This window comes from Crocuta crocuta, unplaced genomic scaffold, assembly GCF_008692635.1.
Source record: "Crocuta crocuta isolate KB4526 unplaced genomic scaffold, BGI_CrCroc_1.0 scaffold25, whole genome shotgun sequence".
NCBI lineage: Eukaryota > Metazoa > Chordata > Mammalia > Carnivora > Hyaenidae > Crocuta > Crocuta crocuta.
The window spans coordinates 20,894,019-20,912,609 of NW_027532015.1; positions in this window are offsets into that span (position 1 = coordinate 20,894,019).

Genomic DNA, 18,591 nt, shown 5'->3' on the forward strand with positions numbered 1-18,591 from the left:
CATGGATATGGAAATATAATTTGAATATTTTTTGTCTAATCGAAGGGGGAATGGAGTAGTCATTACCAAGGATGAGGAAACTGAATGAGGGGGCCTGAGGGCAGAGATCAGGGGTTCGGATTGAGGCAGGCTAAGTGTGAGTCCAGTTAGACATCCATGTAGAGATCATGAGTGGCACCTGGATATTAAAGTCTGTCCATCAAGAAAGGTTTGGACAGAAGATATTTATATGGGAATTGACAGCATGGTAGATGGCATTTAAATGAAGCAAATGAGAGGCATAGACGATGGAAGCAGGCTCGGGGACATGCAGAGGCCAGCCCATGAAGATTAGAGTACAAGAAATGAGGGGTGGTACACCTTGGTGGCTCAGTCAGTTGAGCATCTGACTCTTGATTTTAGCTCAGATCGTGATCCGAGGGTCATAGGATTGAGCCCTACCTCAGGCTCTTCACTGAGTGTGGAGCCTGCTTAAGATTCTCTCTCTGCCTCTCTACCCCTCTCCTCTGCTCGTGCTCTCTTTCTCTAAAAAATAAGAAATGAGAGGTGACTGGGAAGTCTAAATTAGAAATGATTGCAACATGTGTAGGAAATAATATAGTTGACCTTAGAAAATTAGCATTTTCACATACAGGGAGATATTAATTTTCTATAAAAAACCCACATTTTTACATCAAATCTTCTGGTTCTTTTTCTAGTTAACTCTAACAAAATGCAATGTAGTAAGTCCACTTAAGTATCCATATTTGCATTTATTTTTCTTATGCTTACAACAGTAATATCATTTTCCAGAGCCCCATAAATCTCCATACATTATCATTAAAGATATCTCTTCCTTATGAAATGAAAAATCAGGGGCACCTGGCTGGCTCAGTCAATAGAGCATGGGACTCTTGATCTTGAGGTATTGAGTTCAAGCCCCGTGTCGGGTGTACATGAAGAGCCAAAAAATTAAGTCCTCCATTAAGAGAAACCTCGGGCTGCACGTAGCCCCAGTCCCAGTCCCAGGAAAAGCCTCAGACTGTTCAAGGCTAAAGCCATCCTCGGACCGCCCTCAGATCAGCTAATCAAAAAGAAAAAAGATAGNTTCCCGCCATCAGGTTTTTTGGCGGGAACCAATCAAATGTGGTATATGTTCACATTTAAATATCAACCAATGACAAACCTGTAACCATAGAGATCCCCTGTCCCTCCCCACGACTTGTTTACTCCTGTCTATAAAAAGGCTGCAAAGACTTTGTTCGGGGCCTCTCAGCGTCACCGGCGACGAGTGCGCGGAGGCCCAGGTTCGAACCTGCAAATAAACGACCCTTGCCGATTGGCTTTGACTCTGGTCTCTGGTGGTCTGTTTTTGGGGTCTCTCGAACTCTGGGCGTTTCATACAGCTTACTTTAAAAAAACAAAAGTGAAAAATCAGTATGATGACTAAAAACAAGAATAACTTTGTGGTTTGGGAAACGGGATTCCCAAATACACATGTTGTAGTCCCCCTCAACCTCCCCCCCACCCACGTCCCCCGTCTGACAGGTTGGTCTACTCTGCTCTTTGCTGGAATTGGATGATAGCATTTACTAGGTGTTTGCCACTTTGTATTTTTTGAAATCCTTTTATATATGATCTCATTTACTCCTCACAATAATCTTAGGAAGCAGAGAATGTTGTTCTCATTTATAGATGAGGAAACTTAGGCCCAAAGAGGCAACACAATTTATCCAGTCACTAGCAAATTTTGGACTTGACTCAAACTCAGAACCACTAGTTCTTTTCCTGCTTCATTCAGATGCAGGAGAATATTTATTTTGTAGGGTGTTTTTTTTTGTTCTGTTTTGTTTGAAAGTCAGTTCAGGGTAAGAAAGAAGGTGAAGACATTGTCTGGGCTTGTTAGAAATGGTCTACTAGTTATTAAAAAGCTGTGTAAGGTTTTCTAAAATCTAAAGAAAATTAGAGTATTATAAGTTTCTTCTAAGAAAGTATTCTTAATTCTTGTGTGCTTCTCTCTTTGCAAAGATTACTTGACCTATAGGACATAACTGTTGCTTGATTGTTCTAAAGCTGCCTTGAGATTGGTCGTAATCAGCATCGTAGAATGTCTATTGAAGACTAGTTGTGTGCCCTGCCTCACTAAAATGGGGCTTGCAAATCATCCCCATTATCCCATTTTGTCTGAAAGTGCCTATCACTCTTTCCTCTTATGTTTTCTAAAGTTTGTGCCATGTGACTGTGGATTAAGAAGCAGTATCTTAGGAATTCTTGGATAGATTTTATGAGTACTCTGAGAAGGAGAGGTGATAGTACTAGAAGTGGGTGATACCATTATTGATATAAACATGTTGGCATAAAGGTAGGTTTCTAATCTGATTATTTGCTGCATTGGTGAAAGTTTGGCTTGATGAGAATAAAGAGTGGGACTGACTTAGAGTATTGAAAGAAAGGGGAGGTTTGGGGGAACAAAAGGGATAGACAGATACAGCAAGGCCTGGTGACTGGGGATCCAATATGTGGAAAGCATCAAAGAATGACTCCAGAAGGAGGTGGGAATATGCAGATAATGCTTATTAATAAGGTACACATGTAAGTGGACATGAAATACGTATCCCAAATGACAGCATCTGGGTATATTTAGCTAGATGCTTCCATGTGAAAGAAACAAGATGTCAGAGTTTGGTGATGATGTGGCTCAGGAATAACCATTAAAGAGAACAATTTGGTAGAAGTGAGGTGGCGGGGGAGGGGGGAGCTCAGAGTTAAGATTGAGTGTTACCTAATACTTGTCCCAACTCTTACTCCCCAAATATATAGAGTTATATACAGTCTATATGTTTTCAGAGACTACCACTGGTTTAGCATAATAAATATGCCAAATCTATATAAAGTAGGATATTCCTGAAAGCATTAAATGGGCACTTTATGCCACTTACAGTCACCAAGGAGCCCACACTTGTTTTATTGTTTTTCTTAGGCTTATCTATGACTGGAAATAATAGAAATCTGATATTTTACTTAGGTTAAGTTGGAAGGTAGTGAAAGAAGATAATAGTAGGCAATTAAAATTTCTATTAAAAGTTTATTTTGTTATAACGTACAGGGAGACCAAAATTTTAAGAAGCTTTAAATCTAATATTTGGGAGAATACTGATTTAGAAATTAGAAGACAGCTTACTCCTGCTCATTAGTTTGATGATATTGAGCAAGTCATTGGATCTTATGTTTTTCATCTGTAAGATGAAGCTAATAAGACTGTATCAATGAGTCCACCCATTCAACAGACATTCCCTGGGCAACCACACTGTGTTCTAAGCCCTGTACTAGCCTTTGAGAGTATAAAGTGGTCTCTGCCCACAAGGACTTCAGGGTTGACTGAATGATAGGGTTGTTATAAAGAGTAAATAGGTTTATGAGATGCATATAACAGCCATGTACACATGGTAAGGCACTATATAATGTAAGATAGTATTATTTGTGTCATTGAACATTCACTAGGCACTGAACGTGATAGACCTTGTACAGAACATAGTATTAAACCATTGTATTAGATCCGTAGTCTTACTTTGCTTCTAATTTTTCTTTCTGTTAAATGTTTGTGTTTCTAAGCCTAACTTCCTTGAAAACAAAGACATTCTAAGAAGCAATCAGAACTTCACACCCACACCATGCCCTTTTATTTATTAGCTTCCTTTCTTTTTCTATTGTTTTGAAAATACTGAAGCCCAAGGAGAGACACTGCCAGAAGGAAGTGCCAGGCAAATGTTACAGCTGCCACACACAGAATGGCAGAAATTCACAAGCAAAATGCAACTGTGACTATATTTTGAAGGTAGAACAAATGGGATTATTCTGGTGGGTTGAGTACCAAGTGTGAGAGAAATAAAAGATTTAAGAATGGTTCCAAAGATTTTGGCTTGGGAATCTAGGAGGATACTTTTGCCATCATTTGACACGGGGAAGCCTTCAAGGAGAGAAGGTGGGGAATAGAGTGGTAGAGATCATATGTTTGAGTCTGGAATAAGTTATATTTGAGATGTCTGTTATCTTCCAAGTGGAGATTAGTGAGGCAGTTAAGACCTGTGAATCTGAAATTGGAGGAGACGTCTGGTTTGAAGACATAAATTTGAGTCATCAGCATCTTTATAGCCAGGAGATGAGTGTGATTACCAAAAGAATGAGTACAGATAGAAAAGAGATTCCAGCCATAAATAGGCCCAGAGCATTCCAGCTTTTAAGAACTCAAGGGAAATGAAACCAAAGGATAGGAAAGAAATCCAGAGAATGGCACCCTAAAGCCATATGGAAAAGTGTAACAACTGTGTTACTCTATCAGATATAACCTATCAAAAGTTGTTAACAAGGCGAGGACTAACAATTGACCATTGAATTTAGCAACATGAAGATCATTGGTGATCTTGACAACAGGAGATTCCATAAAATGGCAGGGAGAAAAGCTGAATTGAAGAAGGTTTAAGAAAGATGAGGTGGAGAAAAATTGGTGGAGGTATGTGAAAACACTTTCAGGGAGCTTTGCTTGTAAAGAAGGTAAGGGACATGAGTGATAGCTTACAAGAGAAGTGGGGCCAAGGGAAAGTCAGTCTCTCTCTCTGTCTCTCTCTCTCTCTCTCTCTCAACATGGGAGAAATAACAGAAAAGAAATGGCCCAGTAAAGGGGAAATTGATGTTGAAGGGGAGGGGGGATTATTAGAGACCTATTCTCTAGCAATGAATTGAAAAGTGTTAAAGTCATCAAATGAGGAGGGTCTACAACCCAGGCAACTCTACTATGTAAGCCAACGAAAACCTAAGCCTGAGTCAGTTCCTGTAAATGCCTCAGGGTTAAGAAAACCCCCTCACAAAGAGCTAACTTGGCTTTCCCAAATAATGCAGTCAGTCAGATAATTTCCTTGCTTTGCCTGTGTTCTCTATCTTAAAACCCTTGCCCTTGGCTCTGCCCAGGAGTACTCCCCCATTTCCAGTGAGTCACTGTTGAATTAGAATTGATGTTTGTTCAAATAAACTCCTAAATTTTTAATATGCCTCAGTTTGTCTTCTTTTTTAATTTTTTTTATTGTTTATTGTCAAGTTGGTTTCCATATAACACCCAGTGCTCATCCCCACAAGTGCCCTCCTCCATGCCCATCACCCCCGNTTTAGTTTGTATTTCCCTGATGAGGAGGGATGCTGAGCATCATTTCATGTCTGTTGGTCATCTCGATGTCCTCTTTGGAGAAGTGTCTCAGTTTGTCTTCTAACAAAAGGAATGGATGTTAGTTCACAAAATGGCTAGATGAGAAGGAATGGGATGTAGTTCATAAAAAGAGGGAGTGGTTTTGGAGAGGTCACTGGATCTGTTCATGGATAGAGGAGCAAGTGTTCCTTGGTAGTAGTGATAGGGAAAAAACTGTTATAAGATGGCAGGACTGATAAGGAAATTCCTGTCCCTGATCAAAGACTTCCCGTTCTGGGTTCTTCTTCCCACCCTGCTTGTCATGCTCATTAATGAGGAATGCAGAAGTAACAGACTATAAATTGTTCCCTTTGCTGACGCTCTGGGCTCAGACCTCTGGAGAGTGATCTCCTCTGAGCCCACCGGTGTAAAATGAACCTCCTGCCTTCCAGCATCTCCGAGTGCCACTTGGTCCTTCTTCCAGGTGATCCAGACCAGATTCCGTAACCGTAGTAGGAGGAAGGTCAATGGGTGTGAGTGTGGAGGCTGACAAGTAGGTGGGTGGTGGTGGTAGTTCTTTGTCATGAACTGAGAGAAGTTGGTGGGGTTATTTTTCTGTAGCCATGAATAGCTGCATGTGTAAAGGGTTAAATTAGGAAGTGGAGGAAGAGTGAGATTTCATTATAATTGTAGTTTTGCCAAGGAATATGAAAAACACCCTAAACCACCAATCCCACTTTTAGGCATATGCCCTAAAGAATCAAAAACAGAGTCTTGAAGAGACAGACATTTGTACACCCATGTTCACAGTGGCATTGTTCACAATAGTCAAAAGGTGGAAACAACCCAAATACCCATGGACAGATGAATAGATAAACCAAATGTAGTATATACATGAAATGGAATATTATTCAGCCTTAAAAATGAAGGAGAGTCTGATACATGCTACAACATGGATGAGCCTGAAGACACTGAGCCACAAGAATATGAGCATGAAGTGATTCCACCTGTATGAGGTGGATCTAAAATAGTTGAAGAGCCCTAGAATAGTCACATATACAAGTAGAATGGTAGCTGTCAGGGGCTGGAGAGGAGGAAATGAGAAGTTACTATTTAAGGGGTACCATACTAGGTCAGTTGGACCAGAGAACTGGCAAGCTGTGATATGAAGGACAGTGGGCTTTTGAGAAAGCAGGGAGAAGAGACAACCACAGGAAGAGGTGCCTCTTTGATGAGGGGCTGGACTCTTTGTGAGCTTCTGCACCCATTCACACAGCTTTCTCTTCTCCGTTTTGGTAGGCATGGTTTCTGCCGGGACAGCAACAGAATGGCTGCTTTCTCACTAACTCTCCCTGGCAGGGAAGACGATAAGATTAGCTAACTGAACAACCCTGTTCAAAGGGACTTGTAGAAATGAAGTCTTGGGTATAGGGAACTAGATGTTTAACGGAAGGAGGAACGGATCCCGATCCATGGAAATATGAGTCTGAATGGGAGGGCCCCAGGTGGCGGAGTAACCCATCTGAAGTTTATAAAGTGAAGTTACATGAGGAACCAGGGCAGAACCTCATCTCCTGTTGTCTTTTATTCAGAAACAGCAGCTTTTTCCCATTATTTCCCCTGTAGCAAGCAACAGCACCAATTCTCTCCCAGGTCCCTAGCCTAAAATGGGAGTAATTTCCATATTGTTATTCCTCACTTTCAGTTACCATCATCCCCTCTGTGAGACTATTTTTGTCCCTCTGCCATTCCAGGGGCACTCACGTGTGTCACATATAAATGGTGCCCTTTGGCATTGTGTCAGGTGGGATGCTTCCCTGTGGGTTCATGCGCGGACAGAGATATGTGAAGATCCTGATGTGCCTGAGACTAATTGGACTGGGGATCAGCAAGAAGATAGTGGACAAAAGATGAAATTTGATTTCTAAGCACTGTTACAGCCAAGCCTCAGGACAATATTTGTGTAGGATTCATGAACCAGATTTTATCCCATCCTCTTAAATGAACGAATTTCAAATATAAAAACACAGCTCTGCTCTGCACCTTTTGTGGCATGTTTGTGAAACACAATTGGTCACGCATTTCTACTAGTGGACAAAAGTCCATTGTTCCCTTCATATTTAATGCCTTAGATTTTAATTTTTTAGGTGAATTACTCTTTTTTAGCCAAGATCAAAGTAAGCTGACACATGGGAGATATATGCACCCCCATGTTTTTGCAGCATTATTTACGATGGCCAAGGTAGGAGAGTAACCTAAGTGTACACCAGAGGATGCATGGAGAAAGATGTGGTATATTATATATAATGGAGTACTACTCAGCCATAAAAAAATGAAATCTTGCCAGTTGTGACAACATAAATTGACCTAGAGGGTATTATGCTGAGTGAAATAAGTGAGACAGAGAAAGACAAATGCTGTATTATTTGACTTAAATGTGAAATCTAAAAAAGTAAAAAGATAAATAAAACAGAAACAGACTCATAGATATAGTAACAAGCTATTGTAACCCAAGTAGAGGGGGATTGGAAGGCAGGCAAAATAGGTAAAGGAGATGAAGACGTACAAACATCTAGTTATAAAATAAGTCATGAGGATGTAGTGTATACCGTTGGGGATATAGTCAATAATGCTGTAATAACTTTGTATGGTGACAGATGGTAACTAGACTTATTGTGGGAATAATTTTGTAATGTACAGAAATCTCAAATTACTGTGATGTACGCCTGAAGCTAAGAAAGAAAAAAAGTTACCTACAGCTAGAGGAATAATTAGAGCATATTTTTATTTGGGCCAAGAAGATAAAGGCCACTAGGGGAATCAGATCAAAGATATAATTGTAGTATTCATTTCACAACCTCTAACTTTAATGTCTTACTTATCTGCAGTCTATTAGACTAGAGTCTTACAGTACATGTATTTGTAGTCATTGTGGGAAATCAATTTGTCACTACTCTGGTCACGCAGTGGAAAACTACATAATGAGCACTGACTTTCTGCGTGCTAAGGTGGAGATGGATTATAGTGTCAAAATCGGGCTACTGTGGTTGTGATACTGTCCAATGCAATTCAGAAATTCTTGACTGACCTTCACATTATGAACACATTTCTGCTGTTTCTCAGCATGATTTTCCAGGACTTTCACTAACTTGGCAATTTGCAATATTGATCAAGTCAGAGTTCTATTCAAGTATCTGCTACACAACATCAAGTTGTGAATTTTTTTAAAGGTCAATGTACAGCTTTTACTTTAGTACATTTCATATAGAAATTAAAGTGATTCTTCTTACTCACCAGCTTAAGATGTGTCTAAGATGACAGAGATGTGGGGAAACTTGGGAATGAGTGAGGTAGGAACCTTTAGGGTTTAAGCCAGTTAACGCGATTTGCTGAGAGTAGCCAAATGGGGCCTAGGGTGTAGTTAGAAAAAAGAGAAACATGGGGCAGAAAGGTCAGAGGTGAAGCAGCTCTTCTTTCTGTGAAGCACTGAGAACCTCTCTCTTCCCTCCCACTGAGGGATTGTATTGGTCAGTGTCCAACAGGAAACAGAAAACACCAAAAATTGAATAGAGAAGTAATTGGGGGACTGGCAAATCTGAGCCAAGAGAATGCTAACACATATGAGAGTAGAAGATATAGGAGTAGCCGTCAGCCCTGGCATTGATGTGCAGCCACCCCAGGAGGCTGCCATGTTTCCCAGGATGGAGATGCATACCTTCCTGGAGAGGGCACAGCTGTGGCTCTCCGGGAATGTCAAGTTTACTGGCAATATTCCCTCCGGAGTGCTGGGAGAAGCAGTCCTCATGGATGTGCAGTTGTTCAAAACTCTGCATGCTGCAGTGGTCTGGGGAAGTTGTTTAAGGGGAGAAGCGGTTATCTACCAGCACCCTGCTGTGCAGTCTGCTGGGGGTTGTGGAAGGGAATTGTTGATGGCAAGGTGCTGAACAGTGGCTCTCTTATAAGAAACTCCCAGGGGTAGGGGGAGGCGGTTGCTGAGAATCCAGCCCTAGTGAGACACACTATCATGGACACTCTCCTGTGATATCTCCTGAAGGGAGTGTGCCCAGAAGAGGTCAATGACTGCTGGCCGATGGACATTGCTGCGAAAATTGCGCACTCTGCAGGATCCCAACAAGCTGAGTGCTGTAGACCAGGCAGAGAAACCTTCCCCTTCTCCAGTGTCCATCCCCTGACAGTCAAACGCTGGGCCAGCTGACAATGGAGAGAGATTTAAAGAATTCAGCTCCCTGATTGCAGAGCATTGAAGGAAAGGTGGATTTGGAACTGAGAGATAATAAATTGATAACTCACACTGTGCTCTAGATGTCTCTCCACCACCTCTTGTTCTCTGAATGAGGGTGACCCTGTGCTCCTTGCTTTCTGGAGAAAATTCTATTTAAATTAAGACATTTGCTGCAAGGTGCCCTCTCTTGTGCTTAGAGCCTACTATGAGACTCAAAGTCTCTTAATGAAGAAGAAGACTTCGTGCACAGTGTAACATGCCCTGCACATAAAACAATTACAGCTCAGTGCCAGGTGTCATTACTTTGGACAAGCCCTCACAACAATACTTAGAGATTGATCTGAGGCTCTGGTAGAGAACAGCAAGAAAGCAATTTAGAAAAGCAATAATAAAATGGATGGTGGCGGCCAAAGTCTATTCACAGGGAATTACCTTAAATATATTTGCCATTTTAGCTTTCTGGAGTGTTTCCTTTGTAATTACACAGAGGCCTCTAAGGGATCCGAATTTCTTTATCAGCTCCTTCAAATTACATCTGTAGAAGACAAGGCAAATAGTTATTTAGGTCAGCACAGTTTTTGTATTTATTTCTTTTCTCTGTATATTTCTTAGCAAACAACACAAAAGAAAAAGGTACTTAGTCTTAACACAAAAAAACCTGAGATATAGTCTTTTTCATAAGACTCCAGTTAATTGAAATTAAAGCAGAACCTTCTTCATCTACTTGGGGAGAGAGCACCTCTTTGACAGATGTGATAGATTTGCTGATATGTCATTTTGTGGTTCCCCACCCCTGTATGCTGCTCCAACATATTCTCATGCCCACGAAACTGTGAAGCTGTAGTAGTTACTAATCTGATGAGAAACCCAGATGTGGAGATATTTGCTACAGAAGGAGGCCCCATGGGCCCAGCACTTTGTAGCCCAGTACCCTGGAAAGATAGCAAGGATACTGTCAGAAATGTAGCTGCTAGTTCCTTATGAATTGAGATCTTCCGGTCTGCACACAAATGATTGACTTGTTCAGCCTCTTTCATTGCTCCTGAAGAGGATGAAGAAAATAATCCAGAATGAAGGCAGAAGTAATTTCCTTTTTGCTTAGAAGAGAACTTGACTAATATCTTTCAAACATGAACTAGGACCTATAAAAGAGTTGTTCAAAATAATCAACACATAACAATGGATAAGTGGTGGTGGTCTTTACATCTAAAAGCGTGGTAATTTTTGGTATATATAGATGTGATGGAAAAAAGGCAATAAAAAAAGATCATGTTGCCAGTTAATAATATTTATTATTATATAGTTAAAAAGTAACTATAAATAGTTAATAACTATTCTGGTGTTTCTGGTTTTATGAGCCTTTTAAAAACCTGTAATGATTTCTCATTCTAAATATTCACTTTATTAAGAGAAAGTATGGAATAAACATCAGGAGAAAACCAATGAACAGATTTTCCTTCTATGAGTAAAAGAACATAAACTGAAAATAAAAAGAAAGTTTGGAATGGAGGAGGTTTCTGAGACTTGGAAGGAACATCCATAGGAGTAAAGACAAAAAAAGAGAAAGAACTCTAGTAGGTTTTATAGCTATTTTTTTTATGTAGGGCAATTATATAAAGGGAAATACAACTAATTCTAGAGCTTAAATACACAGGAGTCCTTAAAGTTTAGAGAAAACGTCATTAAATAAAAAAATGAAGTCTATAGCACCTGTTACTCTCATCTCTAGGGAGATAATTCATTTAACAGAAACTATAGTCTCAGGTATCCAGTGGGATAACACTAATCCCTCAAGAGTTTTTGAGCGATGAGTAATCTGATACTGTATCCCTTATCACATTTTATTTGGCTAGCAATTAGAGTGTGCTGTTTATTTAAAAGCTCACTGTATGCAAGACTTGAAATTATTATTATTACTATTATTACTTAGCATAGAATGACAGGATGGCTTCAGGGACTAATAGCGGAATTGCTTTTAAGATTGCCTGGTACACACATTCCCAGGCTGGTAGTGACCAAAGTCCATTACTATAGCACAGTTGTACAATAGGCCATTGTATTTATGTTTCCCTAGACTCAAGCCTGAAACAGGAAGAATTTTCTGCCTTAGGAACCACCTCTCTCTGATCCTTAACTTTTCCATAATTGTTTGCTTTCCCTAGCTACCTCTAATTTGTGTTGTTTGCTGATGTCCTGCTGTGATATCATTACATGTTCCATGAAACTTGATCCCTTAGCAGAATTGGTTGTAGCACACCCAGTACCAGGAGAGGATGCAGAATCAGAAATGCATTGAATCAGCTTCTCTTATTGCATATAAGCTGCTTCCCCAAAGGGAGTAGGCTCACTGGGAGCCTGTAATAATCCAGGCCACCAGGGTACCACTTCATAAATTACTTTTTCTTCATGGTAAGCTTTTCTCTTCAGTTGCAATTTCTTGGCTACTAGTGGTGTCTACTTTTAATATCCAAAAAAGAGGGAAAGTGGGGCAATGATAGGGAAATAATAGAAGCGGGATCCAGAGCTTGAAATAATTTTAGGACAGCGTTGCTGACTGTAAAATATGGTCTACTGAGTGGAGTAATGTTAGATGTTTTATCCATCCATCCATCTGTTCACCCAGATGGCAGAATGAATATTCTAAAAAAGAAAAAAAAAACTTTTGGATATTATGTAGGAAAAGTTGTAAGATTAAATGTAAAGAGAATACATATAAACCTGAAATTTAGGTATAAAACATTAATCAGACAAGTACAATATGGAGGAAGCCTACTTTGAGCACGTGTATGTGCGTGAAAACACAATAGGTGATTAAAACCTCAACATCAGCCAGCCAAATAGCTGCTAAAAATATTTGCAGTCATGTAAACAGAATTAGAATGTCTATCTCAGTGGTTTAAGAGTTGTATTTGCCTTGATTGTGGCTTACATCAGGCCATTTGGTTCTACACAACACATTTAAGAGGAGCATTGTACTTTGGAGTTCTCAGACTGAAATTGGTCAGAATGCTGCCGAATGGGATACTAGGAACTGCTAATGGCAATTTTTCCAGGTAATTCTCTGCAGTATGAAGACTAAAGCCAACAAATACAGAGACAGATATGGTTTGTCAGTATATGAAGTACCTTCATCAAGAATCCATACTGTTACAGGTGGGTGCTTAGCATTTCAAATATTATCAAAAGCTTCACCAGAAGGTTAATTAGTTTAAGAGATGTTAGAAACAATTTCTTTCTTTTTTCTAACTTTATTTATTTTGAGAGAAAGCAAGAGCAGGGAAGGGGCAGAAAAAAGGAGAGAGAGAATCCTAAGAAGGCTCCGTACCATTAGTGCAGAGCCCGCCACTGAGTTTGAATCCATGAACCTCGAGATTGTGACCTAAGCCAAGATCAAGAGTCAGACGCTCAGCTGACTGAGCCACCCAGGTGCCCCTAGAAATAGTTTCTTAATTGGCAAAATGAGTCATGTTCAAGACAGATGTTTGGTTAGGAACATCGTGCAGGTATGAAGTATAAAAATCCAGAAAGCTCAGAAGATTTCTACAGTTATAATGCTTAAGGTCTGCATCCCATCAGTCCTAACTTCTGCCAGTTCAGGGGAGTTCAGTCATCTCACCTGACTATAAGTCTAGGTAGTTCTGCCGTGAAAGCATTGTTTCTGTATTGAAGCAAGCTTTTCATGCGAAGTGCTGTAAGGTAAAGACCACAAGCATGGAACTATTTTTGTACTTTGCTTGCTAATAAATGTTTGCCTTCTTTTTTGAGGGGGGAGCTGATGAGCAGAATTTGGTTCAAGACTTGACTTCTTTGTGCTATACTATCGTTTTTGAGGTTATATACATGTGGTCTATGTGTATTTGTGTGTTATCAACTGCTACCTACCTCAATCTACAAAAGATAACAACATTTATCCCCCAAATCTGCTATTTGCTGAAATGACCAAATTGTGCCACATCCATTTGCAACAAAGGGGATAGGGTTTTAATACCAGTGCACAGATGATGTTGAGGCTTCAGGCCCCATAAGTGACTGAGTGCTAGTCCTGGATTCTGTTCACAAAGGAAAACACAACTGCCTCACGGGGCCAAGGCACAGAAGAGCCTCATGATAGGCACATAGTCAAATTCTACAAAACACACAAGGCCCTCTGCCATCCTGAGGTTGTGAGGTGACATAAAAATTGGGAGCATTCCCACTTGAGGAATTATAGGTGATAGAGCAACTTAGAATAGGTTAAAATATAAATATCTTTAAACGCCTAGAGATACAGAATGCATAAGAGAAGAAGAGGATATTTTATTTTTAAAAATTAGGTGAAGGTGTAAAAACAACAAAATAGACATTTTAGAAATGAAAAAAATATCATTGAAATGAAAAAGTGAAGAGATAGGATAAATGACACCCTAACTTCAACGGAAAGAAATCCGATGGAACACAAAATAGCAGAAATCAGAATACACTGAGGAGGAGATAAAGAAATAGGAAATGTGTAGACTCTAATTTACCAGGTTTATAATGAAATAGTGATGTTCTAGGTCCTTTCTTTGCATGGGAGCAATATGTCTCTCCTCAGCAATATATTTGTATTGTTATATATTTCTGTAGAATTTGCAAAAATGGAATTTTAAACCACCGTTGATTAAGACTACTCTATTTTTCCACTCTACTTGGCCTTGGTCATATATTCCTCAAGTGAGGCAGCACTGGAATGGCTACGTATATCCTTGGGAAAGTTGACTTGCAGATATTTTGGTTTATATTTGCATAGTTTGCAATAGCTTCTCCGTGTAGTGAAGTTACTGTAGGGATCTTAGTGTAGGAACAGTTCCAGGAATGCTTTACCACCACTATGACAAAATACATGGTACCATGTCCCAGAAAGGCAAGGCCAGAGATTCTTCCATGAAAGGAAAGTACCCTACAGCCCCTGCCACTGAGGCAGTAAAACAAGGTGGGTTTTCTTGTTTGTATATTCTTACTCAAGCATCATTAGGGTGTTTTTTTACTTTCAGGTGTACAGTATGATTTGATAATTTTATGCATTACTTAGTGCTCATTGTGATAAGTGTACTCTTAACTCCATTCACCTACTTCATCCATCCCCCTACCCACTCCCCTCTGACAACCATTTCTCTGTATTTAAGAGTCTGGTTTTTTTTTGGGGGGGGGAGGTTCTCTTTTTTCTTTGCTGGTTTGTTTCTTAAATTCCACACCTGAGTGAAATCGTATGGTATTTGTTTTTCTCTGACTTATTTTACTTATTATTAGATCCTCTAGATGTATCCATGCTGTTGCAAATGGCAAAGATTTCGTTCTTTTTTATTTCTTATATATTTCATATATGTGTTTGTATATGTATATGTGTGTTTTATATATATATATATATATATATATATATACACACACACACACACACACACATGCCTTCTTCATCCATTCATCTTTGGATGCACACTTGGGTTGCTTCCATATCTTAACTATTGTAAATAATGCTACAAAAGACATGAGGATCCATATAACTTTTTGAATTAGTGCTTTTGTTTCCTTTAGGTGAATATCCGGTAGTAGAATTCCTGGATCATATGATAATTCTATTTTTAACTTTTTGAAGAAACTCCATACTATTTTCTACAGTGGCTACTCCAATTTACATTCCTACCAATAGTGCACAAGGGCTCCTTTTTCTCCACATTATTCCCTAAATTTGTTATTTCTTCTGTTTTTAATTTTAGCCATTCTGTCAGGTATAAGGTGATACTGCATTGTGGTTTTGATTTGCATTTCCCTGTTGATTAGTATGTTAAGAAACTTTCCACATGTAGGTCATCTGTATGTTTTATTTGGAAGACTGTCTATTCATATCCTCTGCCCAGTTTTTAGTTGGATTATTTGTTTTTTTTGGTGTTCAATTGTATAAGTTATTCATATATTTTAGATATAAACTCATTATTAGATATGTCATTTACAAATATTTTCTCCCATTCAATAACTTGCTTTTTGTTTTCTTGATGGTTTTATCTGCTATGCAAAAGCTCTTTAAAAAATGTGTATTTATTTTGAGAGAGAGAGCTTGTGTGAGAGAGAAAGTGGGGGAAGGGCAGAAGGAGAGGGAGAGAGAGAGAATCTTAAGCATGTTCCAACACTCAGGGCAGAATCCAAAATGGAGCTCGATCTCAGGAACCAGGAGATCGTGACCTGAGCCTAAATCAAGAGCCAAATATTTGACTGACTGAGCCATCTAGGTGCCTCTATGCAAAAAGTTATCATTTTGATGTTGTCCCAATAGTTTATTTTTGCTCTTGTTTCCCTGGCCCAAGGAACCACATCTAGAAAAACATGACTGATGTCAAAGAGATTACTGCTTATGATTTCCCAATCCATGAGCATGGAATATCTTTCCATTTCTTTGTGTCATCTTCAATTTCTTTCATCAGTATTTTATAGTTTTTGAAGTATAGGTCTTTCATCTCCATGGATTCAATTTATTTCTAGGTATTTTATTATTTTTGGTCCAATTGTAAATATGTTGTTTTCTTAATTTCTCTTTGGCTGCTTAATTACTAGTGTATAGAAATGGAGTGGATTTCTGTACATTGATTTTGTATCCTGTGACCTTACTGGATTCCTTATCAGTTCTAGCAGTTTTTTTGTTGTCTTTAGGATTGTCTTTTTCTTTTAATGTTTATTTATATTTGAGAGAGAGAGTGAGAGAGAACAAGAGCATGCATGCACATGGAAGACAGACAGACAAACAGGATCCAAAGTGGGCTCTGCACTGACAGCAGAGAGCCTGATGCAGGGCTTGAACTCATGAACTGTGAGATCATGATGTGAGATAAAGTCAGCTGCTTAAATGACTGAGCCACCCAGGTGCCCCAGGACTTTCTCTGTAAAGTATCATGTCATTTACATATAGAAAAAGTTTTACTTTTTCCTTATCAATTTGGATGTCTTTTATTCCCTTTTCTTGTCTGATTGCTGTGGCTAGGACTTCCAGTAGTATGCTGAATAAAAGTGGTGAGAGTGAACATCCTTATCTTCTTCCTGACCTTAGTGGAAAAGCTCTCAGTTTTTCCCCATTGAGTATGATGTTAGGTGTGGGCTTTTCATATATGGTCTTTATTATGTTGAGATATGTTCCCTCTAAACCTACATTGTTAAGACTTTTTATTATGAATAGGTGTTGTACTTTGTCAAATGATTTTTCTGTATCTGTGACTTTTATCCTTTCTCTTTGATGTGTTAGATATCATGTTGATTGATTTGTGAATATTGAACCACCCTATATCCAAGGAATAAACCCCTCTTGATTGCAGTGAATGATTTTTTAATGTATTGTTGGCTTTGGTTTGTTAATATCTTGTTGAGAATTTTTATATCTATGAAATATTGGCCTGTAGGTGGTTTTTTTGTTTTTTTGTTTTTGTTTTTGTGGTGTCTTTATCTGGCTTTGGTGTCAGACTAATGCTGGCCTCATAGAACGAAGTTGGAAGTTTTCCTTCCTCTTCTAATTTTTGGAATAATGTGGGAAATATAGGTATTAACTCTTCTTTAAATGTTTGGTAGAATCACCTGTGAAGCCATCTAGTCCTGGACTTCTGTTTGGTTGGGATTTTTTTGATTACTGATTCAACTTCATTGCTGGTAATCAGTCTGGTTAAATTTTCTGTCTCTTCCTGCTTTGGTGGACTATATATTTCTAGGAATTTATCCATTTCTTTTAGGTTGTCTAATTTATTGGTGTATAATTTTTTATAATATCCTTCTACAATCTTGTTTTTACTGTGGTGTTGGTTGTTATTTATCTTCCTTCATTTATGATTTTATTTGAGCCCTCTCTCTTTTTTATGAGTCTGGCCATAAGTTGATCAATTTTGTTGATTTCAGAGAATCAGCTCCTTGTTTCCTTGATCTATTCTGTTGTTTTTTGTTTGCTTTCATATCATTTATTTCTGCTCTAATCTTTATTATTTCCTTTCTTCTACTGTTTTGGGGTTTTGTTTATTCTTTCTCTAAGTCCTTTAGGTGTAAGTTTAGGTTGCTTCTTTGATATTTCTCCCATTTCTTGAAGTAGGCCTGTATTGCTATAAACATTCCTTTTAGAACTGCTTTTGTTGGATCTAAAGATTTTGAACTGTTGTGTTTTAATTTTCATTTCTCTCCATGTAACTTTTTTCTATGTAATTTTTTTTTCTTTTTTGATATCTTCTTTGACCCATTCATGGTTTAGTAGCATGGTATTTAACTTCCATATATTTTCCAGATGTTTTCCTGATTGATCTCTAGTTTTATACCATGGTGGATGGAAAAGGTGCATGACATAATTTCAATCTGTTCGAATTTGTTGAGACTTGTTTTGTAATCTGTTTTGGAAAATGTTCCATGTGCACTTGAAAAGAATGTGTATTCTTCTGTTTTGGGATGGAATGTTCTGAATATATTTGTTAGATCCATCTGGTCCAATGTGTCATTCAAAGTCACTGTTTCCTTGTTGATTTTCTATCTAGTTAACCTATCCACTGATGTAAGCGGGTTGTTAAAAATCCCCTAATATTTTTGTGTTAGTATTGGTTTCTTCCTTTGTGCCTGTTAATAGTTGCTTTATGTATTTGGGTGCTTATATGCTGGGTGTATAAATACTTATAATCGTTATATTTTCTTGTTGGATTATTCCCTTTATGATTGTGTAGTTTTCTTCTTTGTCTCTTGTTAACAATCTTTGTTTTAGAATCTATTTTTTCCAATATTGCTATCCCAGCTTTCTTTTCATTTCCATCTGCATGATAAATGTTTCGCCATCCCTTCACTTTTAATCTGCAGTTGTCTTTGGGTCTGAAATGAGTCTGTTGTAGGCAGCTATGAGTGGGTCTTGCTTTTCAGCCATTCAGTCTCCCTATGTCTTTTGATTTGAGGATTTAATCCACTTACATTCAAAGTAATTATTGAGAGGTATGTAGTTATTGCCATTTTGTTGCTTATTGTCGTTTTATTTTTTTTTTTTATTTTTTATTTTTTGTAGCTCTTTTCTGTTAATGTATTCTTTTGCTCTCTTCCCTTGTGGTTTGACGGTTTTCTTTAGGTACATTCTTGGATTCCATATCTATTACAGGTTTTTGATTTGTGGTTAACATTAGGTTCACATGTAACATTGTATGCATATAGCAGTCTATATTAGAATGGTGGCTCTTAAATT